Here is a 9534-nt window from a genome sequence, read left to right on the forward strand (position 1 = left end):
GGAAGCGGCTTCGTGCACTACGCATGCACCGAGGAGGCGAGTACACCGCCGGACACTTCAACGAGTATTGGGCCGAGCTCGGACTGCGTCGAGAACTCACAGCGCTGTATTCGCCACAGCAGAACGGCGTCGTCGAGCGCCGGAACCAATCGGTGGTGGGCACGGCGAGGAGCATGTTAAAGGCGAAAGGGCTCCCAGGTATGTTCTGGGGAGAGGCAGTAAATACAGCCGTCTATTTGCTGAACAGGTCATCATCGAAGAGAATCGGCGGAAAAACTCCATACGAGCTATGGAACGGCGGTTCGCCGGCGGTTCATCATCTTCGTACATTTGGGTGTGTGGGCCATGTGAAGAACTCGATGACAGGAGTAAACCCATGATTTTCGTGGGCTACGAGCCAGGATCAAAGGCGTACTGCGCCTACAACCCCGTGACGCGACAGGTGCACATCTCCCGCAATATCGTGTTCGACGAGGAGGCTCAGTGGAGGTGGGACGGCCAGGCTGAAACGGGCGTCGACACCGACTTCGTCATCGAGTACACCACCGTGCAGCAGTCAGATGCGGCGCCACCTTCCCCAGCTGCGGCACCACCATCGCCAGGCTCGCCGTTCGTGTCGTCACCAAGCTAGGCGTCGCCAAGCACTCCTCTGCACGCTGGAACACCGGCGGTGGAGTTCGTGTCTCTACCATCAGGTCTAGAGGACAACCTCGACGTCGACCACGACGATGCGCCACTCAGGTTCCGCACCATCGACAACGTGCTTGGCCCAGCAACACCACAAGGACAGGCGGTACGGGAGTTCGATGAGGATCTCCTGATGGTCTCTGCGGAAGAGCCGGCGTCATTCGATGAAGCAGAGCAACATCAGTGCTGGCGACATGCAATGATCGAGGAGATCAAGTCCATTGAAGCCAACAACACTTGGCGTCTCGCCGACGGGCCGTCGCGTCAGTGCCCGATTGGACTCAAATGGGTCTTCAAGACGAAGAAAGACGTTGCTGGCAACATCACCAGGTACAAGGCGTATCTCGTGGCGAAAGGCTACGTGCAGCGGCAGGGGATTGACTTCGACGAGGTGTTCGCGCTGGTGGCGCGGCTCGAGTCTGTTCGACTGCTGTTGGCACACGCGGTGAGTGAGAGCTGGGCCGTTCATCATATGGACGTCAAGTCCGCCTTCCTCAACGGCCAGCTCCAGGAGGAAGTCTATGTCACATAGCCGGCCGGGTTCGTGGTCGCCGGCAAGGAGCACATGGTGTTGCGACTCAACAAAGTGTTGTACGGTCTTCGTCAGGCCCCGCGCGCGTGGTATGCTAAGCTCGACGCGTCCCTGCTGGCTCTAGGCTTCCATCAAAGCTCGTCAGAGCACGCCGTGTACTTCCGAGCCACGGGCGCACGCCGGCTGGTCGTCGGCGTGTACGTCGATGATCTCGTCATCACCGGTGGTGACTCCGCCGAGCTCGAGCAGTTCAAGGACGAGATGAAGGGCACGTTCCAGATGAGCGATCTCGGGTTGTTGAAATATTACCTCGGATTGGAGGTGAATCAGACTGAAGATGGCATCACTGTGTGCCAACGGGCATACGCTGAGAAGATATTGGAGATGGCTGGGATGAGCAGCACCAATCCCAGCCTCACCCCCATGGAATCACGCCTCAAGCTCAGTAAGTCGAGTGCCGCACCAGCTGTTGATGCAACTGATTATAGGCGGATCGTGGGATCACTGCGATACTTGGTAAATTCGCGGTCAGATTTGGCGTTCTTGGTGGGATATGTCAGCCGGTTTATGGAGAAGCCCACCACCGAGCACATGGCAGCTGTGAAGCGTGTGTTGAGGTACATTGCTGGCACTACCAACTATGGCTGTCAATACCGAAGGAAGAAGGATGCCGTGTGCCTCGTTGGCTACAGCGACAGTGATCTTGCAGGCGATGTTGATAGCCGTAAGAGCACAACAGGAGTTCTCTTCTTTCTCGGGGATAATTTGATCACCTGGCAGTCTCAGAAGCAAAAGGTCGTCGCTCTATCGTCCTATGAAGCGGAGTACATTGCGGCGACGACTGTTGCGTGCCAAGGTGTGTGGCTGGCGCTTCTCCTTGCTGAGCTCAGGGGAGAAGAAGGGAGCGCCATCACACTGAAGGTTGACAACCAGTCTGCAATTTTGCTTAGCAAGAACTTGTGTTTCACAATCGTAGCAAACATATTGACACTAGGTATCATTTCATTCGGGAGTGTGTCGAGGAAGGTAGGGCGAAGATCGAATACATCAATACTGAGGAGCAGCTTGCAGACATTTTAACAAAGGCCCTTGGGCGAGATCGATTCATGGAACTTCGGTCCAAGATCGGCCTTGTTGAGGTTTTACAGCCATGCAAGGTTTAGGGGGAGAATTGTTAGAGGATAAATCTTGCATGCTTGTTTTTAGCTAGTTAGTTAAGCTTTGGATTCTGTTTTGTGTATTGTCAGCGCATGAGCCCCAACGTGTGGAAGCCGTGCGTGTAGGAGTCAAGCGAGAATAGCTCGCGGTGTGCCTAAGCCTTCGGGCGTATGCGCGCGATGAGCGGACGCGGGGATGGACGCGATCAAGCCGTGAGTCGTGGGTAGCGATCCGAGTTTTTGGCGTCGCTTTGCATGTTTCAGTTCTGCACAATAAAAGGAGAGAAAAACCCCAAAAAGCTGCAAGCAATTCAGGCAGCACCAAAAACTCTGTTTCTGTTGTCTGTTCGTCTACAGTATTGTGTTCTACGTGTTCTTGTGTTCTTCCACTTTCGTGTGAGTTCATCCAGTGTTCACAAGCTGATTGATAAGGGGTTTCCTGACAAATTCTAGGTGGTTTTGATTGACACGTGGGCCCTCTAATACGTGTAAATGTGTCCGATTATCCGGAGTTGTGTTTTCGTCGCATGGCAGGTGTATTTTCTCCTTAATTGACCTGAATACATAGATTTACCAAAACTAGTGGAAATGGTTAGTTGTAAACTCCTACCACTAAGGTTTGATACCATATTTTGTATTTCTTATGCAGGAGTTAACAGTTAAAATTTGTACTTAACGACCACCAACAACACCCCCACATAGGGATGAAAACGGCGGAAATGAGCTTTATCATATTCGTTTTCATTGTTTTTTTCGGAATCAGAATTGGAATCGAAAACCCGGATACGGAAATGAAATCGAATATTATCGAATACAGATACAGAAGGAATACGAAACTGAACGAATATGGCAATGAAGATTTGCTGGTATATAAAAATCCCCTCAAATTGAGTTTCCTTAATCAAGGAAGAGATATCGCTTGTTAATTTAGGTCAACGTCTCCAACATTTATATCGTCAATTTTATAGGCGGTCCCACAACCGTATGTGAAAATCGATTTTCATGGCCGTTCCCCTAAGGGACCCACATGTAAATATGATTATTCATTTTCTAATCCTAAGACCTTTTACTACATGTAGAGCTTACTTACCATGTCACTTATCAAGTTCTTGCTGTATAAATTGGACATGTTATTTATTTTATTTCACATCTTCAAAACTCGTAGTGTCTGTTTTATACTTTAAACATTTTCAAATACAACTGTTATAAACTACAAAATGGTAGATCTCATTGAGCTCTACAACTTTGATATGGAACACATCTCCATCAGATGTCGTTTGAATTGTAGATATAAGATTTTGTAAAAATAGATATGGTTTTTTATAATGAATATTTAGACCCTTAAATGATCTCATATAAAAAATAGTCAACAAGAAAGTTGTAGATCTCATCGAGCTCTATAATTTTGATACAAAGTTTGTCTTGATCTGACTCCGTATGAAAAAGTTATGTATATATACATGTTCTTTTTCTAAAATTTCATCCATGTCTGCGGATATTCGAACAAAATTCCCGGATAGTTTCCGACCATTTTTCGATTCCGACGGGTAGTACCCTTACTGTATTCGTTTTCGTTTCCGAGAAAAAAAATCCGAATTCGTTTCCGAATCCGAGAATTTCCGCATAGTTCCAACCAAACCTATCGAAATCCGAAAAATTGTCCGGACAGACGGAAACTATCCGTACCAGTTTCAACCCTGCCCCCACACTTATCCTTTACCCGTCCTTCAGTAAAGCTTAGGGATCTACTAGAATTTTGATTTTCTGCCCAATGATATGACACACAAAATATTCCAAGGTTTCAGGGTTATGGATACCACATACCTAATGGTAGTTGACTAAATCTCGGAAGGACCCACCACGTACCATGTCTTGTACGAAAACAACCTGCGGATTTAGGAGGAGTTCCGGATAAGGAAAGACAACCAGAGTTCTACATGGAAACGACAAGGACTACTCGGATTGTATCCATATTGGTTTCCCTAGTTCTACTTGGACAAGGGGACACCTATGAGTATAAATACAAGGCCCCCTAGGAGGGGAGGGGACAATACACACCCACCATAGAAGACACGGAACAACAGAAGCTACAACATACAAGCCAACATACGCCAAGACAAGACATCGGATATCGACTTCAGGGATAGGATAAGCACGGCTAGTCCCCTACGGTGTCTCCGGATACTGTCAGGAGAGAGAAAGCGCTATCTCTGATCTCGCCGGGCACAAACTCGAGGAGGAAGACTACCCTGTTGTCGACTATGAGTCAGACCTTCAGACCGCCATATCGAAAACAGTTAGATAGGCTACCCCAAATATTGTACTGGTGTGATTATGGTGAATAAGAGCAATACCGGCTTCGGCCAACAGGATGTAGGGTTATTACCTGACAATTCAGGGGCCCGAACCTGTATAAAAATTCTTGTCTCTGTCTCTTTCACCTCAGTCTCGCATATATCCTAGTACCAACGATCCCCATACTATGCAAATACCGGAATCGCGACATCAAACGTCGACACAAGGCATACCTGTGTTTGTGAATCTTAATGTGTCTACCATGTCATCTTGGGCTATTGAAGAATGGAGCGGTCCTCTTTACTCCTTCTGATGAATTACCTTGGTGTTTTCAATGATGCTCATAAAAACATAACTTTTACTATACTCCACAATTGATTCTCTCGAATCACTCAAAGTGTTTCCTTCCTCACCATGGCATTGATATTGCCTTTTCTTTTCCTACCTTTCTACTAAGGCTTATGTGAAGCTCAGGGTATAGAATACGAAATGACACACCTGCATTAGATATATTGTAAAGTCAAATAGGGGATCGAAGAAGATAACAAACCATATAACCATGATCAAGCTTGTGCACCTATATGTGGATGGAGTGGAAAAGTGGAAAAATAAAAATGGGATGGTGACTCATTTTTGTATGATCCTCCTCCTTTAACTTTATTTTAGAGAGCGTGGCCTTTTTTCTATATATTTTTCTCATTTTTTTCATGCTCAAGAATGCTTTATCTCATTCCCTTTTGAGCATTGTTTTCATTTTTCTCAATCTTTTTTAAGCTCATGTGTCATTTGTTATGAACCATTGGAGGAGAGACTGATGTGACCACGGCTACTACGGATACAACCGTTAATCACATCATGGATGAACAAGATTCAAGATCAAGTCCTCCAAGTGCTGGAATCCTATTCGGCCATCTCTACACAGTTGACTTCTAACGGCCGCCGAATCTGCATACAACCTCCGTTATTGACCCATGAGTACTGATGAAAGCTCTCGGAGTCCTCTTTCCAATGGATCTAGCCTCATCGCCAAATTCCATCCCAGTCATCCGCAGATGAAGAAACAAGGTGCAGCGTCACCTATCGTGGGCCTTTGGGCTTAGAACTTCGTTTGGCACCCCGGCCCAAGTGGGGCCCATGTGGGGTGCGCCCCAACCTGGTGGAGAACGACCCTAGAGCACCCTTGGTCATCCTTGCACTCCTATAAATAGCTAGGTACCCCTTCAGGGTTTCTTGAGTTTTGTTAGATTAAAGTTTAGCTATTGCTACTTCCTTACAGCGCGCATGTCGGCTAGACCGCCAGTCTGCTTGTTCTTCGGAACCCAAACTTATCAATTATATTCAATTCCTATTTGCAATTCTGATTGCTTTTATCTTGTTCTTGCTTGTTTCTTTGATTTGCTTGTAGGAATAAGGTTGATTTGCATCGGCAAGATCAACAACCTACTGAGAGGTGTGTCGATCGCTAAGGCGCAACGCAACATCTTGTGTGATTGTAGTCTGATCGTCAACGTTTCTCCCGAATCGTAGCTATTTCAACTCACCGAAACATCGGGCCAATAACAGCCTTGAGTGTCGAGTGGAACTCAGCGTTTTTCAAGTGGTATCAGAGGTTTCGTTGCTCGGTGAGTTTTTATCTACCTATATCCACAAAAAAAGGCATAAAAAAGTTGCACCCATCACCTAGCCATATTTGTGCCATTGTATTGTTCTTTTCAATTTTTGTTGTTGAGTATTCTGTTGCATTGTTGAGTCGTGTTGCTGGTCTTAGCGTTTAGTCCGTTTAGAGTTTTGAGTTCTTGTGACGTCTACTACCATGTCATCGTCGCCGCCGTGTCTTTGTCGTCATCGGAACTTACGAAAACAGAATCGTCTTTCTGCCAGGGTTCCATTTTTCTAGTTTCCAGAAGTTTATGTCGGTTAGTTTTGGAGTTGTGGAGTTGCATCAGGGCGGTTGTGTGGTTGCTCTTGTTTCTGTTGCGCTCGAGGAAGAAGATCTGTTGATCTGTTTTGTTTTGGAAGTAGTGAAATTTGGTTTTGGAAAGAAATAGTAGATTGGGTCGATTAGATATGTTGTTTCCTTGTATTCCTCGGCTGTGTGCCGTCCAGGCCGAGCGAGTCCGACTCTATCCCCCTCCAATCCACGTAGTACATCCTAACGTTTGAGCGTGTAAAACACCTTGGTGAATTTTTGTTTGGTGTCGGTTTGAAGATCTGTTTGGAAAAACGGAACCGGCATAAATTCAACATTCCATTTTTGTATAATTTTAATTTTGGTTTGGACTTTGACAGTTGAGTCCATGTATTTTTTATATTTATATTTGAGTCCCTGTAACTTTATATTGAGGTCCTTGAGTTTGTTTTTGGTAAAAAAATCAAAAAAAAGAGAGAAAGAAAGGCAAAAAGGTGCATAAAACAGAAGAAAAGAAAAGCCGCACCCAAAAAAAAGAAAAGAAAAAGAAAAGAAAGAAGGAAAAGAGCAAAATCAGTTGTATCTTTGAGTTTGCTTCCATATATTAGAGTGTGTTTGAGTTGTTTCTGGTGCTATCTTGTGGTATCATTTGTATCTAGGCTCGCGTCTCTAGTACGTTCTAGCCTAGGACCAGCACGGTACTTGACTTTGAACGATCATTCAACTTTGCATTCTCTGATTTAAGCATTTGCTATCCCTATGCTAAATATTTAAGCCTACCCAAAACTCCACGGATTTGATTGCAGCCGTACAGCAAGTGTTTGCCAAGGCATCGATATATCCAACCTCAATTGGGGTGTTTGGTTGAGTCGGTGTACGTCACCATCCAGCTTGCATTGGTAAGAACTTGTAAGAGCTTGGTTAAAGGCTTGAGTGCGTGTCACATTGGAGCCTCCACTACCTAGTAGTTAATAGGAACATGCATATTTTGTGTATGTTTCTTGTTTTCTACTAACAATGGCAGAGATACGCAAGATAATTGGGGATAACTGTGCTCAACATCGACATCTTCGTCGAGACATGAGGAGTGATCAACATGACCATTATGAGGTAAGTGGCGATGTTCTAGGTAAGATCAAATCCGCACTGCCTTATTTCGAGGGAAATTATGATCCTCATGCTTACATTATTTGGGAGCTAGCGGTTGATAGAGAATTTCAAAAGCATGACTTGTCTGAGAAACATATGGTTATGTGTGCTACTAGAGTTCTAATTAAAAATGATTTTTCTGATTGGAAACATCTTTGTAGGCGTAATAAAATATCTACAACTCATCGAAAGATCAGACCAATCCTAGCCTTGAGTTTCTTGAGTGGAACTCAGGGTTCATCAGAGACTATATGTATGGAGTCTTTATTTGGTGGATGGATAGGGTGGATGCTGACTTCCAGCATAGAAGCATACCATATGGTGGGTGGGTGGAATATTTTACTAATCCTCTAGTGCAGAGGGAGAGCAATATATTTGGTATTTAAGTGCACAAGATTTGGATAATGAGAATATGAAAAGAATCTAACAAGGGTCACAACCATTTGAGAAAACTCAAAATGATAGCAAGGAGCATATGTATAAGGTTTTATCTTTAAGCTCGACATATGGCTTTGATAGGAAAGGAACATCAGTGAGGAGCATGTAAAGTTATTTTATTTGGTCCTATGGAATATGATTCACAAGCAAGAGGTAAACTTATTTCAGAAATGGTCTTTTTTGAGACGCCAAAGTCGCTGGCGCCGTGGTCTAATGGGACGGCGCCAGCATCTCTGGCACCATCCCCTTGCCATCATGGCGGGCCAACGCTGACGTGGCAAAGGGAGCATGCCAATGATGTTGGTGCCAGCCCCTCTTCCCACACACCACTTTCTTCCTTCCTCTCTAGTATAGAGGAGAGATGTGTAACTTTTTTATTTTTGTTTTTTTATATTTTTTCACACTTAAAGAGCACACAAGAACCAACAATATAAAATTTAAGCTCAAACGGACAAAATATGTGACGTAGAATTTTTCAAAGCTATATTGAAAAGCTTCTTGTCTCTAAAACATAATCTTGCAAACGGAATTTGGAGATTCTAAATTCACTGAACCAAGCGAAGATGGGGAGAATTGGATGTAGCTTTTTCTGTAGATGTCCATGGATATATAATTTACCTGATTCCAAGTCCGTATAAGAAAGTTCTGCCTATATTAAGGAATGACACTCGAATGTAACCAAAAAAAAAAAACTCAACAAACCCTAACTAAGCAGTACTAGTTTAAAAAACTAAAGGGTTTATAGGAATACAGAGATATTAGAGTAAATTGCATCTTGGGCCTGTCTTTATTACCGTAGTTACAACTTGACTAGGTGTAAACCAAACTTTTCACTTTGGGTCTTGTTTCTTTACATGTTAATTTAATTTGGACCCTCTTCTTTCTTCCTCCAAGTCTCTCTCTCCCCTCTCTGTGTATAGCTCAAAGCACGGTAGTGTAGCTCGAGCAGGAGCAACACACAAAGAGGAAAAGCTTGGTTCATATGTAATTGAGGCTGATCATAAGTGCAGAACTCATCTTTGAAATTTCTCCACATTATTGATCAAGCAACTCAACCTTCCAAAGAACTTGAAGGATAGTTTGCATTTCTAATTTTCGACTAGCACATTGGTGAGAAGCTCAAGCTCGACGCTAGTGCCGGATGACTCGTGCTAGCATTGCCTCTGCATACGCTGCCTGCACTCAAGCTCCACCTCCGCGCGCGCTGCCTACACTTGAGCTTGAGCTCAGCTTTGATGGGCGGCTGCGCTGGGATGGCTTGCACTAATCTTCTGCGTGCGCTGCTCCTGATTGAGAAGAGATTTTGAGCCGTACGCAGCAGAGATGGGAGAAATGGAGCTGGAGGAAGAAGAGAGCTCAAATTGAAA

Source organism: Oryza sativa, chromosome 4, assembly GCF_034140825.1.
Source record: "Oryza sativa Japonica Group chromosome 4, ASM3414082v1".
In the NCBI taxonomy this organism is placed as follows: domain Eukaryota; kingdom Viridiplantae; phylum Streptophyta; class Magnoliopsida; order Poales; family Poaceae; genus Oryza; species Oryza sativa.